At 44.3% G+C, this 18,325-nt stretch overlaps 1 protein-coding gene across 6 annotated transcripts in view; it reads right to left on the bottom strand.

Moving 5' to 3' along the window:
• The window catches only part of nrg3b (neuregulin 3b), a 243,155-nt gene that overhangs the window by 122,015 nt on the left and 102,815 nt on the right, over positions 1 to 18,325 (bottom strand). Inside the window, exon 1 of one of the 6 annotated variants that reach the window (XM_061810875.1) lies at positions 10,546 to 10,727. The exons of the other annotated variants lie outside the window; for them this stretch is intronic. The gene's annotated coding sequence lies outside the window, so the exon portion shown is untranslated. Of the gene's footprint in view, positions 1 to 10,545; positions 10,728 to 18,325 lie in introns of those variants that run through there. 6 annotated transcript variants of the gene reach the window in all.

Here is an 18,325-nt window from a genome sequence, read left to right as displayed (position 1 = left end):
CTCAATGTGCCGCCGCGCTGCACATGATATACTGGGGAGGATTAGGCCGTAATCACAGAGGCTTGGCCGTGTAGTCATGAGGGAGTGTCTGCGGGCTATAAATCCGCCCGTGTCGCCCGCAAGCGGTTGAGCCCTCTGCTGGCTCGTGTGGGTGACAATGTGCCCGCGAGAACCATCGGCAGAAAAATTGACTCGACGCTCCTGAAAAGAGCAAATGCATACAAAATGTGAAAAGGGGGATACATAAAGATGACAATTACACCACTTATAGAGCTCGTGCACGTGGCGTCACCATTTTGCCATATTGCCTGTCAAACAATGTGGGGGACATCGAACAGGAGCAGAATATTCACAATGCCCGAGACTTGTTGTGCTGTTGGTTGTCCCAACAGACGAGACAGATATTCAAAGAGATCATTCTATGGAATACCAGCTGAAAAGACCAGAAAAGATTGAAGGATTTCGGCAATTAAATGTGATGGATGGTGCCGAACCAAAGTACACACATGCCTGTGTAGCGATCACTTCCTTTCAGGTAGGAATCTCAAATTCCCAACAAGTGTTTATAATGCCAAGTTGGCTCATTTGAGAACAATGCGTTTAAAAAAAAAAAAATTGACAGGGCGTTGTCTCCAACGTACACGGAAGCATGTTGGGGCCACACATTAATCTTCGGGAAACCTCTCCCCGACAGTTTTTAATATGGATTGTTCTCAAATGAGTCCAATGCATATTTTAAAAAAAGAAAATAAGCCGTCGATCATAGTGATCTTAGGTTAACGTGTGGCCGCAACACTCGTCCGTGTACGGGGGCTGAAGCCTATCTCAGCGGTTTCTTTTCTTTTAAATACGCATTGAACTCAGGGTGAGGGTTTGAATGTCAAAGGCAATGATATGATATCTTTGTCTACGTTGTATTATACGCACTTTAAATGTAACCAGGAAATACCCCGTGCACGTCTGAATAGGGGAAGCAGCCGCAATAAATGGCCCGTCGTTATCATTCTGGCGGCCAAGTGCCTTTATGCGGTTTACCCCAAATCGCTGCATCCTGTATGCACAATTGTGGTCACAAATGGACGACTGCGAGTGGGTCTGATACTGAGTGAGGGTTTGTTGTTTTTCGACAATACACAACGGGATACGCTCGCGTCTGCGTTAGAGCAGATGAATGTGACGACGCATCACTATCGCTCCATTTCAGACCGCCGACCTGCAGCCCCTTCCAAAAAAAAAAAAAAATGACTCCCCGAGTCCGTAAATCTGGAATGGGCGTCCGTGTTGTCCGTAGATTTAAAAGGGAATTGTTGAAAAAAATTTTTATGACAAATCTGCTCAGCCAAGGTCCGCAGGGCAGCAAAGTTGGGACAATCTAAAGTGGAACTCCAATCCGCCGCGTTCACTCGTATATTAAAATCGACAAAATCCCCGCAATACATTTGGGAGCTGGTCCAAAAACGGGACCGCCGCCTTCCAACTGAGCTTTTAAGTTGTTGGCAGTCATTGTCAGTAAAAATATGTCACTCATCATATTCTATCGTATCGGTCATAATTTCGAACGGCGACACACTAGTTTGGTTGGCTGAGAAACAGAATTCAGGTGGGAGCTGGAGTTAACTCTTTCATGTTCACGTTTATGAAGATGAGATTTCATCAGTCGGCCGCTAAAAAAATCCGAAAAAAAACCCCCCAAACATTATTTTTCATAATGTACCTGTGGACAAAATAATGAATTTTGTGGCCAAAAGGTGGGCGCCAGCGAGCTTCTTAAAACAGCCTTCCCACTTCTTCAGAAACTATTACTGTATCGTGTTTATGATTTAATAAATATTATAAAATACAGTAGGCTGAATATGGAGCATCATAAGCCAATACAGGCTGACACTTCATGATGTTCGATAATCAAATCACTCAATGCGCGGGAGCGAGTGCCAACTGTCATTTTTTTTTTTTTTCTATTGAAATTGGCGGGAGTCCTATAATAAAAAAACAAACAAAACTCATTATTGCCCACACTCTTTGTGGGCTTGGTCTGTTTCCATGGTAACCAACGGAAGGAAAGCTCACGTTAATTGCGACTGATGATGTTTCAAGAAGGCGATTCCAATTGAGTCCGATTTTCTTCGGGATCAATGAAGTATCTGCCGTGACCTAAATCACATAACCGCTATGCGTTTGATGGGCTTTATGGACTGCGGCGCATTATTACCTTCTACTACCCCAATCAACAAAACAACGGCATGGAAAATGGAGCCCACTCTAAGTCTCCCCAGTGCGATTTGCTCGGCCCGCCTCCCCGCCGGCCACCCACCCACTCCAAGAGGCCCCCGCGGTCCCGACGGCGAGCAGCCGCTGAAGAGTGGATTTGCTGTATTGACGCTTTTCACAACGTCCCATCTCCCCAAACGGCACTGCAACGAGATGACAAACACAGCGAGGTGCATCGCCCTCCGCGCAGGAAACGTTTGCTTTTCAGTCTCGTTTTGCGACTCTTCCCCTCCCCCTGCGCGGTTTTTGTCGAGGCGGGGTCGCGGATACCTCCGAAATCTGTGCCAAAACTACATTTGGGAGCGCGCGAGCGCAATGGTAAACACGAGATGAAAAACAAAAAGCAGGCATCAAGATCAACACGTCCTTTTTTTGGATTTCGTTACGCGTTTTATTCTGTGGTCCTCAAGTGAGTTTGGCCTTGTTTTGAAGGATGCAATTTAAAAAGGTGCAGGACAGGAAGGCAGCGTGACTTTCATCTGCAGTCGCTGAATGGAGGAAGTAGAATAGCAGCCGCCTCCTCCAAGGATGATTTTCAACTTTTTCTTTTTCTAAAGCGCTGTATTGGGCCAAGAAGACCCTTTCTGCAATCCGCATCCCGCGCTCTGACAACAACAAGGCAGCAGATGGAAGTAAACGGTATTTGTTTTGAAAGGGAGATTCTGGTGGTTTTGTACCTTGACAATGCGATGGTGATCCTCTCCCGTTTAATGGTGTTTTGAGAAGATTTTTTTATCGCCAACTACGAATTTTCATGGGTGCCGCCATGTTGGCGAGTCACATGACCTACGTGCGCGGATGTGACGTAATAGGCACAGCAAGTTTACGTTGTGAAACAATTGCGGCCAACGCCGATTTCTCTGATTTATCCTCATCAGATGAAGAAATAGCAGTATCGGTTGATTGGGAAGACACAGGAATACGTCCATGTAGATTTGAACCTGTAGCTGTAAATAATGTTGAATAGTCAGATGGTTCTTTGGACTGGAACGATGCGGAGTCTGATGAGTGAGCTCCGGCGAGGTCATGTGACTCGCCAAAATGGCGGCGCCCATGAAAATTCTTAATTCCGATAAAAAATCTTCTCAAAAAAAAAAAAAAAAAAAAAAAACATACATGAGAGAGGATTAACATCACATTGTCAAGGTAGAGTACATGTGACATGATTTATTGGATACATTGTTAATCCAAACCACCGGAATTTCCCTTTAAGCTATTCACGGAATCTAACAGCCAGCTAACATCTGTTGCAACACATTTGCAATAAAATGCAACAACAGTCAACAAGCTTAACTTAGTGAAACAACATGGTGAACGGAACAAAATATTTTTAACTTGGGGGGGGGTGGGGGTGGAGGAACATCGAACGGTGCATCTAAAAAAAATAAAAATAAAAAATCATGTCGCATCATATTAGTACGCATTGGAAGAAAAATCGTATTGGGAAAAAAAAAAAAACGTACTTGTTTTTCTCATTGTAATGAGTTAGTTACTCATTGCAATGAGTAACTTTTTCATCCCTTTTTTTTTCCTGATGAGCAAGATACTTCCTGGTTTGAGGAGGATGACGTAAAATAACGATTTCTGATTAAGGGAAGGAAACAGTTAACTTGAGAACCGTAAAGAGAGAAGATGAATTTAACAAAAGTTGAAAGATTGTGGAAGGACTCTCTTTTTATTGTTCCATTTGTTAGCTAACACGCTACGTCCTGGAGAAAGGTGTCAATGTGAGATGGACAGGATTGTAAGATTTGTTTACTTCATGTTTTACTGAGGATGATCTGAGACCACTGGATTGTTTCTTCTGATTCTGCAGTTCCAGAATTAATAACAGTTCAATTAAATCCCAAACAAATTCCTTTTTCGACAAAAGTGGAATGATTTCGGTAGGACTGGACTCACGGAGAACGAGGCTACCAACATACCGCTGGAACCGCAATTTGCATTCCTTAGCATAGAATTCCTCCATCCGCAGTTTCATTCAGTTTTGCACCAACATAATGAGATCCGCGCTTGGCGCAAAGTTGAAACCAAATTGGTTGTGCAGCTCTGGGGTCATCTCGCAAACGAACAAAGGAGCAATCAATAGAACAGCCGCCGCACTTGGCTGAGGTAACAAGGCTAACGCTGGAAAAGGAAGGTGAGCTCTGTCCTTTTTGGCGAGGCCTCAGAGGGAATAATGAGTAAAAGCGGGGGGAGTATTGTGGGGATTAATGCGCCTCAGTGAGCCGCGGCGGCTGCACACAAATGCATCGGTCTGGCCAAAGTGTGTTGCCCGGCTCTTGACAACAAGAAGAATGCGATTGGCAAGGGAAAAGCAGAGTGATTTTTTTTTTTTTTTGCCCCCCCGCAACAACAGATGTTGTAATCCCAGCTGTGCAGCAGCGAAAGCTCACAGTTGGCATGTTGAACCGTGGATTTAATGCAACATTATTTTCGCAAGCCGCTACTCTTATTGTTAGCCCTCGCGTGGCCTTGGAGTGCGGGCAGATGCTCCGTGGAGTGACGTGCGCTCGTGGATAATCGCCGGATTACAACTAACTCGTATTGTTTGAGTCACACCTCCTCCTCCTCCTCCTCCTCCACCTCCTCCACAACTTCGACAAATCTGATCACGCTCACGACGCAAGAACTCGCGTCGTTTTTCTAGGGTCGTCCAAACTTTTTAGGAAGACCCTTTATGATAGTCTTCGTCTTTAGTTTATAAATGTGCTAAAACAAATGTGATTATCACACCAACCCTGTGGTAGGATGTTGGGGTGACTGGGTAATCTTTGTTGATATACCTGGCGGAAGGTGACTGGTGTACTATGTGACAGAAGAGTCTCCGCAAAGTTTATGAAACTGTGGTGAGGACGGCCATGATGTACGGATTACAGACAGTGGCGCTGAAGAGACGACAGGAAGCAGAACTGGAGGTGGGAGAAATGAAGATTCTGAGGTTCTCGCTCGGTGTGAACAGCTTGGATAGGATTAGAAATGAGCTCATTAGAGAGAGAGCCAACGTCAGATGTTTTGGGGACAAGGTTTGAGAGAGCAGACGTCGATGGTTTGGACATGTCCAGAGGCGAAGATGACACGCGGTGGCGAGCCTTAATCGGGACAAGACGAAAGGAAAAGAAGAAGAAGAGAAGATATACTTGGGCAGTTCTTCCGAGTTAATTATACCGCTTACTGGAGGTGTATAACAACCCGAGAGCTGCGAGCCTCTCATGTCATCAAGTTAGTCAAAATAAAATAGCCCATTGTTCAATTTTAACACCTCCGGCAGCGTGATTTTTCTTTGTCAAGGCAGGATTCTTGATACAGCTTTCATATTGCCTGTAATATTTATGACGTCTGCCCCACATAGGCTGCTGTTATTTCAGAATCCGCCGAGCACATTCCGATTTTTAATCAGCACGCGTTTTCGACCGAGAAGAATAAGTCGAGATACAGTACGACGACGACGCCGAGAGCGACGCAGTGGGGGAAACAACGCAGTTATCTTTTGGCAGGATCTGCGTGCATCCCTTTTGGTCACCTGATTAGCATCCAGGTTAAGCGAAGGAGGGCGAATTTGTCAGCCGCCCTTTTTCCCACTTCCGCATCAGCTGGTGCGGTGAAAAGTCAAAGGTCTACATCGGACCAGGGCCAGAACGCTCATATCATCGGGTGTTAGATCTTTCCTTCCGTTGCTCCTAAAAATCCCTTGAAAGGCTGAAATGTGACCAAGCGACCAATCTGAATTTACCTAATCGCTCCCTGACAATGACGATGTTCATTTCTCAGAAGCTTTGAGTCGGCGGCGCTTGAATTAGACAACGTGCACTTTAGCATGTCTTGCTATCAAGTACGTTAAGTGATCCATTTAACCTCCCGCTGCCTCGGTGAGCCTGCTCAGTAGTCAAGTCGCCGGGATAAAAGCGGTGTCGCGCTGTTACATTTCAGCAGAGATAAAGCGGCTTGCATGTTCTTCATAATTGAATAAGCCAATTCGTTTTTTTTTTTTTTTTTTTAAAAACGGATGTCAGAAGTGTTCAAGTGTTTAATGAAAATTTACTTGGTGGTTTCCTTGTTCCCGTACCGCTTCTGAAGGGAGATTTTCCCCTTTTGGGTCACATAGACGGAAAAAAAGTTGCGTTAAAAACAAAAAGCAAATGACTCATTGGCCATGTGTGAGTGAACGCTCACTTATCTCTCATTTCGAGCATCATCCAGCGGCATCCTCATCATCCCCTTAACGTTTGGCTTTGGCACTAGTGATGCGCAACCCGGTGTGACATCAGCCAACCTTTTCCTCTTAAAACCTGACTCGTGAATGCGGCGAGCGTTAATGGAGATGACGTTACTTGGGAAAAGATTAAAAAAATAAAATAAAATAAAATAAAATGAAAACTTGAGCTAAGTTGCTCGCGACTGCTTTTGCTGTCAAGAGTAAAAATGAGAACAAAAGGTGTCAAAACTACAAGCTATTCGATGGTAGCGGTTTAATACAAATCACGCAATAATTCTTACATTGGATACGTAACATTCAATGTGACACCTTTTTCTTATTAGACTCTGACTCGGTGTTTTATGTTCACTTTTGCTTTTGCACTTTTTCTTCGCTGATGTGATGTAAATTCCTCACTCAGTAGGTTTAATAAAGGATTATTATCATCTCACATTTTTTTATGTATATTATTTTGGAAGCCTATCCCATCTGTTGCTGGACAAGCCATCATCAAAATGTTTATTACCAGCGTGAGGCAGGTGGCAAACTCCTTCACACGCGCAATTCTTCATCTCCGCTCGGAATGACCTCCGCATTTCAACGCCTCGAACGGCGACCGCGAGCTTGACATTTTGAGTTGTGCGTTTTATATGAAAATTTTCCCGCGCCGTAAAATGTCAAGGGATAACAAAATGAAGGCGCGTTTGAGCAAAAACACAATTGTGTCAAATTGCATCGCGTCCAACAACAGAAGCCCGGCCGACAGTTTCCGAGAAATGGCGCTAAAAATCTGATCTAATTACTTGACTGGCCCCAGAAAAGCCAAACACTGAAGGGGGAACCTGGCACTTAAGCTGCGGACGAGTGATTTCCAAAGACATTTTCGAGCCGTGCTGCATGACTAAACGAGTATTTGCATTTCACCGGAGACCACCTTCCTTGAAAAAAAAAAATCAATCAGGGAGATATTTCCGTTTACATAGCGGAGAACGGAAGCGGAGAATGAGCTACGGCGTGATTGCTGCCAAGTCTTTCCGTCCTTATTGGGCTTTGACAAATTGTTTTCCCCAAAACGTCTTTTGGAAGTGATCGGATACGGAATACTTCAAGAGGAAGTCTCGGAACGCAAAGAGGCACTTGAAGTCAGTCAAACAAACTCTGAAGCTCATAATGCAGCGCTGTAGACAAATGATCTGTCCTGATAGAGATAATCCAACTAACTGTTGTAGCTACAAAATCATTCTGAAACAGAGTTATGCAACATCAAATACTGTATACATTCTTTCGAATACATTTCGTTCTACAAACGGTCGTTTGTGCTACGAAATCTTGTGACTGGTACCCAAAATAAGTCAAAAACCGTGCCAGCGTTTGACAGCCGACTGTTCCTCGAGGGTACGGATCAGGGTTGGATTTGTCTCAAAGAGCCAAATCAGGTCACTCATTAGTTTTTATTGGCTCTCCCATTGTTGACTGAGCAAAATGTTGTAAGCCATTTAATTAATTGTCAACTCGACACATTTTTCTAGGCAAAGGGCCTTTTTCGTGCCTTTGCCGCAATAATTTCACATCTGTTGTGATCTCGTATCGTTGAATATTGATATTGTTGCCGTCTGGAAAATCCCTCTCTCTCCCCACCTGATGACTTTGACGTTTTAACACGAATCGTTTCTCCATGTCGTCCTGTATGTATTTCTCAAAGTATGCTTCCAAATAACCAATAAAAACAAACATTTTATTGTGCCATGTTCTCAACAAGTTGCTGTTAGCCAATTAACCTCTTGGGGAAATAAGCAGCTCACAAAGATTTACTTTGGTATTAATTTCACACTTGATAGGTGGTCAGGCACTCCTGATATTCAACACCCCCCCCACCCCCCAAAATATGCCACTTTTAATTTTTGACGGAAGAACATGTCTCGAGGCGCGGTTTACCAAACCATCCGCGGACCCGAAAAGGGTTTTTATCAGGACACCAATTTCCAGAATAAAAGACTTTAAAGCTATTTTATTAATTGGAACAATCCTGGCTTAAGGGGATTGTCAACGCTGTACGGTTTTTGGCAGCCAAAGTGCCAAAAAACACCTGCCAATCACTCTCGCACGGATTCTGACCTTGATCTGAGGGTCATTGTCGTAAATCTGAAAGTCTGTCACAGAGACTGATTTATTCCTCTCTCACCGCCGCCAAAAATCTCCCAAATACAATCCACTCAATGCTCCCACGAGTTGACAACAATATTCGACGTGCTCCAGTACTACCTGTGATGGAGCATCTAATCCTCAATTAGCCCTGCTTGGTCGCTGACCTTTCGTGAATAAGGTAATAGCCTCTCTTTAAATCAAACAGTGGCGTAATTAAAGCGCCGGCATCTAATCAGTCAGAGGAGGACCCTCCAAAACAGCCGAGCATTCGCTCTGAGACACCGCGGTGCCGCACGGACTGAAACCCGGACGGATTCTCGGGTTAAAACCTGTCAAAGGTCTATTATAAAAGTTATATTGTTTCCAAATCGCCCGCTTGCGGTCTCCCGTGCTCCGCGTGCCGAGCGGTTTCACGCTGCGGTGAAGCTGACGAGACTGGTAAAGAGATCGCGTAATGGAAAGGGTCGACGCGCTCCGCATTCGAATAAGCCGAGGCATCCGGCGCCGCGATGTTATCTTCGGTGATGGATAACGATGCGACATTTACATCGACCCCTATTTTGGCAAGCTTCGGCGTGGAAGGAAACAAAAAAAATATATATATATATCGTGTTACACACGCGAGTGCTGCCGGGTGATCTATTAAATTAATGAACTCCCTGCCCCCAATTTTTTTCTCGCTGTGCTACAAAAGAACAATCACGTGATTTGAAGACAAAAATGAAAAACAACTGCAGTAACTGAACCTGGGTCAAGCATTGCTGAGCAATAATGTTTCTTGCCGATGCGGAGGAAATAGATCCCGAAACAGGTTGAAGACCTTCCCGCTTTGCTTCAAAACCAATAAAGTCCTCGCTGATGTTAGAACAATATTCCTCAATGATTTTCTGGACCGCTAGAATATTTTAGCAAGCAAACCTACAATTTAGCCACCTAGCGCCAAACTCCTCCTGGATATCCCTCAAAACAAAAAATATCCTTGGTCTCATGTAGGACAAAACTCATGTTTTTAGGTGTTATTTTCTGAGGCTGTTGAAGTACAAAAGCTGTTGGTGAGATTTCTAAAGATCTTAAAGACTCTACGAAGTACGACAAGTAGCGTATGGGTAGCATATTTCAGTTAAAAGAAATTGCTGCTACTATTTTGTTCTGGATATCTGTCAAAAATCAATTTGTTTGTTTAGAGGAAAACGATGATAGTTCAGGATTCTTGCTTTGACCGCAGAACAACAGCACTACCTCAACAGTTGAAAACATTGTTGAATAATGAAAAGACGCGCTGTGGCCAAAACCTGAGCGACCTGCAAATACTTCTGCCGGGTAACCTTCCAAAAATCAATACGTTTCGGGCCTTGACAGTGGAGAATAACTTCTGAAAACAGTGAAAAAGATTGCTCGAGACCTGGTACGACAACAACTCGGATTCATGCGGAGGGAACGGAACAGGATCATGTTGCAGAGGGTATTTCCTTTTTGATGAATTGAGGTGACTGGAGAGGAAGCAAGTAAACAAGAAATACCTCAGATGGAGGAGAAAAAACAACAACAACAACAAAAAAAAAGATTGCCGAGGATACAGAGAAAGTCGGGACGGATACAGTTGCCGTGGGCCGCAGCATTGTGCTAATGCTGTTTACGGCCAAGGCTCCGGGCTCTGTCTCGGCCACGCAACAAAGCAGGTAATGGCTGCTCTCTAATTTACCAACCTGGGGCTATCTACACAATTTATGAGAACGCCTCAGTGGTGTTTACATTCAAAGAGTGCTCAGAAACTCTCAAGTGTGATTACAGGAAGTTTGCTGCCTGCTTCCTGGCCTGTTTTTTGGTGCAGACTGGCAGCAATCGCGCCAGTCAAGGGACGTTCTGGCCCCATCGCATCAAAAGGGGATCAACCAAGACTTTCAGAACCTGAATGATAAGAGTCAGCAAGCACTCACTGTTAGGATGGCGGGCAGGGGGAGAGTCTGACTGAGTCCATCGTTCGCTGGCACTTCAATTTCATTTTTGCAGCACCATTTTCAGTGAAACATTTAAACATTTTAAAAAATCAGGAATTGAAAGTATATGGAGCACAAAAATCAAGCATTTCCTGCTTGGGCACATGCCACACTTCCATAGGTTGACCTCCACCCTTCTTCTCATGATTTTAATTATGCTGGGCAAATAGCATCTAGGGACGTTACTGCCACCTACTGGTATGGAGTGTTTGTGATGTGCAAGATGGGACTTCTAGGCCGTTTGGACCATTTGTCATTTTCTTTTATTTTCTATTATTTATTTTGCTGCTTATCCTCACAGGGGCCGCAGGGAGTGCTGGAGCCTATCCCATCTGTCAACGTGCAGGAGGCGGGGTACACCCTGAACTGGTCGCCAGCCAATCGCAGGGCACATCGAGACAAACAGCCGCACTCACAATCACACCTCGGGGCAATTTAGAGTGGCCAATTAATATTGTATGTTTTTGGGGATGTGGGAGGAAACCGGAGTGCCGGGAGGAAACCCACGCAGGCATGTGGAGAACATGCAAACTCCACACAGGCGGATCCAGGATTGAACCCGGGACCTCAGAACTGTGACGCCGACACTTTCCAGCTGAGGCACTGTGCCGCTCTCACCGGACTAACTTTGACATCCATCAATAATTTAGTTGTCCTATTTTTACTCTGTTAAACATGCAATAATTTTCCAACTATGGAAAAACACCCCTAGACTTGCCAATCAAATGGTATGACCCACATCATCCTCCACTATTAAATACTTCAATTTGTAAGTTTAGCAGTTTGCTCGCGAGATCTGAATTCTTATCATTCATTCGCCAGTTAAAGAATTAAAACCAAAAAAAAAAATCCCGTTTGCTAAGCAGACGTATGTTTGACTCACATTGCAGTTGTTCAATTGATTTAATAAATGCAGTTTAATAGATTGCCTAACATTGTGCTAGCTAACAAATGCTCATTTTTATCATTCTCGCTATTTCTCCATCTCGCTCGCGGCCCTGTTTGTCCGTCCGTCTGTTAGTTGAGCAGGTTAAAGAGAGGTTCTAGCACCTGTTTCCGAGTTTAATTTGGATTATCATCGACGGCGCGAAAGCCAAATCTCATTTTCATTAACTGCCGGTATATAATAAGCAGATCACGGACGGCACCTCTGTATTCTGCACCTCGAGCCTTCCGGCAGTGTGTTGCTATGGTTACACTTCTCACATGTGGACCAGTGTTGCAATCTGAGGAAAGTGTAAGGGTGGGAAAAAAAAAATAAAAGCAGGATATTGACAGTAATTTTTTTTTTCAAGTGACATTTTTCATACATGAAATTACACAAAGAATAGTCGTCTGAATTTTGCTTCACGTTGACAATTGCTGTTATTTAATATGCCCTGTTGTTAAAGTATAATAGCATCTAGATCATGAAATTCCAGAAGCTGTCATGCCTTATAAAAAATGAACAATGGAAGATAAAACTTCACAAAAGATCACAGCATATCATAGCTACAATGATTCCCGAGCGCTGTGCCGCGATGTATTGGGGTGCCTTCAGAGGTCATCGAGTCTGCTGTGGGGAATTTCATTTCATTTGTCAGAAAATCATTTATTGACTACAAATAAATCATTTTTTTTCTCATCTACAAATTAAGCAATGTATCCACCTGTTACCATATATCCAACAAAATTCACACTTGTTACATTTGTGAGTAAAATTGGGACAAGTTCGTTCTGCTTTCACTATGAGAATTAAAACAGTAAAATATGTACGTAGGGCTCCCCCTGCTCCTTGACAATACTATATGGTAGTATGTTCAATGACTCACATGTGCAGCACACCCCCATGCGTGTAATACGCACCTTGTCTAAAATGTCAATAAAAGCGCCAGGGGACCCGCCTATAGAAACAACAATTCAATAAAATGCAACGACGTTTCCCAACCGCAAGCATCAAACCACAGCACGCTTCACTCCGGGCCCTCCTGCCGAGCTCCGATGATCCGTTCCTCCCTTCCCCGCCGCCGCCGCGCTGACTTCCAGGACCCCGGCGCTCGGCAGCTTGTCATTTCGCGCAATGACGTCGTGAAAAAGCGCCATGTGTTTCCCGTAAGCCGCAGTCGCTCCCGCTTGCGCGATTATGATAACGACAATAACGATGAGCGATACGGGGGCTGCGTACTCCTAGTGCCGTGGCATTTCGTACGTGTGCCCAAAACAAGGTGTTAAATGTCAGGACCCAGAATACAGGTACACATTTCTAATTACCTGCACAAACACACTCATCAGGTAAAGTATCTGGACCATTAATTCTGTATTGTTTTGATTTTTTTTAACCCCCCCCCCCACATATGAAAGCTATCCACACTTTCTACTCATTATTTTGTCAATGTAGGGTACACCAAAAATACGTCCCTGTATTTTCCGCACTATAAGGCGCACCTAAAAGCCTTGAATTTTCTCAAAAACTGACAGTGCGCCTTATAATCTGGTGCGCCTTATACATGGATCGATATGGAGCCTTTCGCGCAGCTCCATCTAATGGATGCATAACGTAACCCCAGTCTCTACTGTAGTATCTATTCTCTGCGCCTTATATATGGGAAAAACTTTTTTAAAATAGGCCATTCATTGAAGGTGCGCCTTATAATGCGGTGCACCTTATAGTCCGGAAAATACGGTACCTGCAAAGACACACTGATCAGGTAAAGTATCGGTACCATTAATTCTGTATTGTTTTGATATTTTTTTAACATTTACCCCCCTACATGTGAAAGCTAGCTGCACTTTCGACTCAATTTTTTGTTAATGTAGGGGACACAAAAAATAGTCTTGATTGACTGATTGGAGGATGGAAAAATTTGGGATTGCAGATACATGGAAGCATGTTTACAAGAAGTATTAAGAATAGTTTGAAAGAAGCAAAACAGCCCCCCAGTCATGACCTCAAGATAATCGTTTGGTCTTGCAATTACTGTGCCGAGCGTAAACTGAAATAAAAACACATTTGCTGTGACCTTGGCGTCATCCTCTCGCTGCCATTCCGGTATTTGAAAAACTACCAACTGATTAAGTGCTGAAAGTATTCCCTCCCATCTGTAAGAAGACGCCGAAAGTTGGAACAGTACTTTCTCCGTTTGAACGGGAACATTGTTTGGCCCTGCAGCTTCTGTCAGAACTTGGCCGCCTTGCCCGCCACTGACGAGCCACATGACAAAATAAACTCTGTGATATTTGCATGCTGACAAACACATCAACTTAACTGTAAACACCCCCCCCCCCCCCAAAATCATCACCACCACCACCACCCAAAAAAAAAAAAAAAACAAGTCACACGAAATAAATCAACTCCCAAAATCATAGCTTGTCTCGTTCAATTTATCTCTTTGAGTGTAGGAATCGATCCCGATTGAAATCCAAACCAAAACGTCTGCCGTACTTCGCAACCGTTCCTTTACTCTGCTTCCAAAGTCGAACGTGGGTTGCTCCGACTTGGCTGCTGTCCTCCCCCGCGGCACCGCCGAGCCCATCAGATCCTTCCGCCCACCGCGTCCCAGCGGCCTGCCGGTCTCCTCTGCAAGTGTGCGGCGGGTATGCCGGAGCTTTGCGCGGCGGCAAACACGCGGCACGGCGGCCCATTCCTCCTTCTTTCAAGGTCATTTTTCGGAGAGCGTGTGGTGAACGTTAAGGGTAAACCGCAATACCCCACAAGTGGAAACAACACCGCAGATACTAGATACGATACTAGGTTAGCGATAAAAATGTTGGTGCCATAAAGAGAATGCAGCAATATGTTATCATCTACATATCCACATGATGAATTATCAGAAGACAAGAACATTTGGTACCCATGGAGGGAATGTGAGAGTGATCAGAATATTAAAAGTGGTCAAACATTTGCACACAGATCAGTGATACAGTAAGTCCCTTAAAATCTATTAACCGAAATATTTTCATAATCATGATGAACATTTAACACGTTTCGTTATGGTGGTTACTGGCCCTTTAAGAAACCCTCAGATTTTTTTTTTTTTGGGTGACATCGCCACAAGCGTTTTGTTTTTGAAGGGCCACTGTGTTGTCATTAGATATAAACAATTTTTTAAAAAGGCCTACCTTGTCCTCAAGCGCACATATTTTATGATTTCAGCTGATTATGATGGACAGCGATAATTATTCCATAAAGAAAAAGTGTGAACTTTTTGGGGCGAAATTGAAGCGTTTCAGAGGCACGTTACGGTGATACGATTCAGAACAATCTTGGGATATATCGTATTTAATAAAAATCTTCTCTCGGGTGTTAGTCGCCCATTCTTAGATTTTTTTTGGACGGCAAATGCCACAATGTCAAAGCATTTTTGAATTTTTGATGGCGTCATAGATCACAAGGTGCGTCCATCAACACCCGCCCCGGGCAAATCCTACGCCCACTTCATCATTAGCCGCCGGAAAAAAAAAAGCGCAAGGCCATCATCACTTGCGGGGAAAGTCGTGCCGCGGTTCAGGAAGCCGAGCACGCCGCGTTCCCTCGGCGCACTTTCACGAACAAATAATATTCTTCTCTGTCCTTCTTTGTTCCGTGAACGGGACCCGCTAAAACAGCTTTTAAGATGATATGAAAGTCATTTCGGTAAAACGGATACGACGACAGGACAGGCTGACTTGGTTACCGATTTGTCCGTTCAGGTCTAATCTACGTGTGACCCCTTCTCAGTCCAATTTCACGGTGTCCAATGTAAAGAACGAAATGGAAAAGCCTTTTACTGAAAAGCCAGTCACGACGGCAACAAAGACTCATATGTTAAAATATTGTTTCACTATCACATTTTTTTTTGTCATTCACTGAGAGTTTGTGATGATTCACACCGCGTTTTCTTCCAAATGTTTCATGAACACAATATGCTCTTTTATTACAAGCAGTCAATGACCCTCGGAGGGGGCGGGGGGTCCTCAGATAAGCCGGACGCTGCCAGCTTCGGTGACAAACCAAGCCGTCGCCAACCACGAACGATCATCAACATTCATTTGGGCCTGACGACAGACAAATCGTGGACATGACAGCTTCTGGATTACATTATTACATTCTATCGACTCTTCTCTCCCAGCGTGAAGTGGGGCGTTCCAAACGGGCCCCCTCGGACTAGAAGTGACCCTCCGGGCGTCTTGCGGTGAGTAAGATCAAACGTTTACAGCGGGAACAGTTCGTTAGTCCTCCTGGCGGGGAAATCGCTTCTTTTACTGGTTTAATGATCTCGTTCTACATGAGACTGATAATTGAGAGCAAAGTACCAGGATTGCTGGCCTGCGGTTTTCTGCATCCAGCTACCAGCTCGTTTACATCAAAGACTGAACGTGCAAAGTCTATGCTTATAGGTCCGGTGACAAAGGCATTAAGTGAACGAATCGACGGCGCTCCGCATATCTACCGATGTTCTGCAACCCTGCATCAGTTTTTGTGGTTCAACATGCAATATATTTTACCACATTTTTTTTTTTATGAACCACAAAAACATGGTGCGATTGTCAAACGTGCCGCACATGATTTCTGAAGAATAAAATAAATGTGGTAGACACGATGAAGCTGCAGTATGAAGCTTTTTGTGCAGCATCTCACACAAACTATTTTTCACTGTATGCTACTTTAATAGAAACAAAAAAGGCCCCAAAATCTATATCCAGTAGTCTGCGGCCATGAGATCTGAACCCGCGGGGATCGTCGAGCTGCCCTCTCGCCGCACCATCTTTTGGTTACCTCACTTCAACCCTTTGACCGGGAACACTTTGATTGCGGCGCGCCTCGAAGGGACGCGCGGACCTACTCCGGCTGTCCATACGTATTCCTTTCATCACACTCTGACACTAAATTATAGATGATTGCGTGTGTGCGCGAGCTCCGAGGGGGGAGAAGTCGCTCGGCAAAATTGCGGCATAATAAGACTCGGTTGAAAGAAAAATAAAACAGGAAATGCTATTTGTGTATAAACCACCGTTCTTTACGGAAACCAGGAAGAATACTGATAGCATCTTATTAGCTCCTATTCCAAAGGGAGCTCTTAGCGCTGCAGGTTTTAAGGGTGTGAAAACACCAACGTTTTATGTGTTATCGGATATAATAACTGCTGTGTCTTATCATAATAAACAGTCGTATGCACTTTGATCTGCCAGTTAAATTCCGTCCAGGAGAATCTCTTGACGCTTCCTCGGTGTCACGGAGAAAAGTGTCTAATAACGATGTTTCTTCAAAGACTGAGGAGGGGATGAAGTCTCGCTTTAAGTCTTTTTTTTTTTTTTTGGTACAATCCGTGGAGTGATAGAGCGCTAGTGCTGACGCCGGAGTATGAAGAAATTGGCCTGCAGTGTACTCTTTGCCCGATTGCCCATATCCACACGGCTTCAAACATTTATCAGTGACGGGACTCTATTAAAAAGAAGTCTAATCAATGAGAGGGTTTTTAAATAATTGATACCAATTAATGAACTATAAGCTCGAGGCTTCGAGAAACTCCAGGCCCGCGGGCCGCACGCAGCCCAATACAAAATTAGAAATGTTCATTACGGAGCAGGGAAAAGGGGCCCCACGCAGCGAGCCCGAGTGCATAAAAGCCACCTTCCGCTGTTCTCGGCGACATCTGCTTTCCATCAATCATGAGCACACAGCCAGAAACCACCAGGCCATTAATTGCACTTACGTTGGAACGAACGGCGGCAGATTCACCGCCACTAACGTGTCGAATGATTTAACCGGAGTACCCGTGCAATCATGCCAGTTCTGTACAGAAGAACATTCAAGATGCAGGGTAAGGGCTAAATGGCATCTATGTAACTACAGCAAAGCGCGCTGGAGATCGCCACCTCCTACAATTCCCAAATGTGCCACATCTTGATCGTGTGAACCGCCAATGACACAAAAATGTACACACCGCATCATGCAGCACAACATCTGCCTTACCGTACTTACTGTACTGCAGATATTCCGCGGCTCAAACGCTCTCTTTCTTTGGTGCCGCGTATCGGCGTGAGCAGCTGTTCCCTGTGATTACCATTCCCTTTCAATCTGGTTTTATTTTCGGAAAGCCCCTTTAATATGCAGAAACTCATTTTTGGAGGAGGGTCCTATGGATTCTGATGACTCCATTGAGCGGTATCTCTGTTTATGAAATTAATTCGTTCAGAAAGCATTTCGTAAGGTGAATTTTTCACAAGTAGAAGCGCTTTTTACATGTAAATAGCCTAATCCATTCCAAGCCTCCCATTTTTCCCCACCACCAAAAATAAGCATTCAAAGTATATAATGTAAAGAATAATAAAAATGATGTTCATTTACTTTTGCCGTTGGGTGACTATGTGAAGAGGATGAGTGACAAGCAAAAGGCATCGTGGGGGACGGAGGCGGGACACGTTTGACAGCCGACAGAAAACAACTCCAACAACTTAATTCCACTAAAGTTTCTTGGGGCCCATAGTGAAGAAAGATTATTAAACTTGCAAAAAACACAAAAATTCACGGAAAAGTTGTACTTTGCACATGTGCACTAGCTTGTGGCCGCGTGTGAAAACGCTAGCGTGATTCAGTGACAGTCGAGTGTACATGGGAAACAAAAAGCATCATGGGTAAAGATTGATGTCCCTCCTAGCCAATGGGATGCCAGGAAGACGCTACGGTGATAGCCAATGGGAGAGCAGCTCTATCGCACCACACAACCCAAGATACAGGAGGTTTTGTTTGGTGGAATTTGGG

This window comes from Syngnathoides biaculeatus, chromosome 22 (assembly GCF_019802595.1).
Source record: "Syngnathoides biaculeatus isolate LvHL_M chromosome 22, ASM1980259v1, whole genome shotgun sequence".
Classification (NCBI taxonomy): Eukaryota; Metazoa; Chordata; class Actinopteri; order Syngnathiformes; family Syngnathidae; genus Syngnathoides; species Syngnathoides biaculeatus.
This window is presented reverse-complemented; position numbering and strand designations above follow the sequence as displayed.